This window comes from Hyaena hyaena, unplaced genomic scaffold (genome assembly GCF_003009895.1).
Source record: "Hyaena hyaena isolate Hyena2069 unplaced genomic scaffold, ASM300989v1 scaffold_1144, whole genome shotgun sequence".
In the NCBI taxonomy this organism is placed as follows: domain Eukaryota; kingdom Metazoa; phylum Chordata; class Mammalia; order Carnivora; family Hyaenidae; genus Hyaena; species Hyaena hyaena.
In genome coordinates, this window is record NW_024081779.1 from 266,263 (window position 1) to 268,240 (window position 1,978).

A 1,978-nucleotide genomic window follows, 5' to 3' on the forward strand; every position below is an offset into this window, starting at 1 on the left:
ATGTGGAAAGAAAATGACATTACACATCAATCCGTATATTTTATGGCAGACAAATCTGACCGAGTATGAATTTCCCATCATTTCTGGGAGTCCTGGTGAATTTATTTAATCAGGGGGCTTTATATCATCATTTTAATTAACCCTCCTTAAACAGTTATGTTGTAAACTTCCCAGCAGCAAGGAGCATACCTTTTACTGTTCAAGGAGAGACGATGTCTGTGAGTTTCAGGCTCTGAGAAGAAACACAGCATAAGATTCTGCAGAAAAATGTTGCCTGTCAGGAGTTGGGTCTCTTCTCTGATCAGCAGTGAATGCACATAAAATTCAAATATTCAGAATCAGGAAATGCAAGTGTATAATGTCAGGTGGAAATGCTTTTGAAAAGTAAAGAAATCAGATAAAGATGTGTCAGAAAGTACTTCCTCACAATAGGGCGGTTCAGGCTCTGATTCTCCCTCAGCTAGGAGAAAAAGAAGCAAGAATCCAGCTTCCTCTTTTGCAGATTCTCAGAAGAACCCACCTCTTCAGGCTCTCCCACCCCTCCTAAGTTTTTGAAGGATAAGAGGTAGCCATAATCACTTATATACCTACATCCAAATATCAAAATACTACATCCAAATATCAAAATATCAAAGTATACTTTATTTTTTTTTAATTTTTTTTTTTATTTCTAGGAGAGAGAGAGAGAGAGAGACAGCGTGAGCAGGGCAGGGTCAGAGAGAGAGGAAGTCACAGACTGAAACAGGCTCCAGGCTCTGAGCTGGCAGTCAGCACAGAGCCCGACGCGGGGCTCAAGCCCACAAACCGCAAGATCATGACCTAAGCGAAAAGTCGGGCGCTTAACCGACTAAGCCACCCAGGCACCCCTCAAAGTATACTTTAAAACTTAGGTCTCGGTGCTGTAAAATGTGATATGATGTCTACTAAGATTTAGGAAACTGCGCTTTCTATTAACAATACAAGATGTGCCCTTCATTTCATCTCTATCACTGAATCAGGGACTATGATAATAGAATTTCTGTGGTTTGTGTCCTCCGGATTGCAGAAGCTGAAGTGCAATATAGATCGTTATCTCCACAGTAGAATACAAATGATTCTGCACTTCTAACTAAGAAGGGAATCTTTAAAGGCAGAGATGAGAAAAAAGGGAAAATCCACACACCCACACCCCTCCAGATCTTTTCTTCGGTTCCCTTGCTGGGTCTATTCTTTCTACACACCTTTTGCAAGATGCCAAAATCTTCCATTTCAGCAGGGACTATTACCTTCCAGCTTTTTTTTTTCTTTAATTTTAGAAACCCATTTTCTTCCCTTTTGCAAACTAAAATAACACTCCCACCACGTTTTCCGCCTGTGGGGCTGTGTCTGTCACATGCGTCTAGTCACGGAATTTATTTTATCCGGTGTCTCGTCAACTTGCTCTTCCCTTTCTGTTTTCTGAGGAAGCACCACATCAGTATCTGTGTCCAGCTTTTCCAGCTTTTGCTGCAGGGAATTAACACACAATCATTCAATCCGAAAAGCAGTCTCGGGAGCTTTTGGCTCCCAAGCTACAATAGCTTATAACTATTGTAATTAATATCCTGATGACCTTAACTTGGCAAAAAGCCTTTGTAGGAAGAAATAAGCATTTTCCTTTGTCTTGTTTTGAATCAAGGAAATACGACTGTTTCTCTTCCTGTTAGTAATGCTTCCTTTGGTGGGTATTTTCTCGTTTCAAATAGGAAAACTTAATTCCCAAAACTGACACTTGAGTGGACCCTCAAATACTGACTTGCCTTAAGGGGCTTTGCTAAAAAAACCCCTTCCTGGAAAAGGTGACCACAAACTGCAAAGGGGCGTAAGAACTTCTGAATGGAGTAGACAGGTCATTGCGAAGGTCACGAAGGAGATCAAACACCGAAGCCTTCTGCGGAATGATGAAGACAACATAACGAAGCAAAGTTTAATTACGCTGGAGTGAAGTCTGAAAATAGTA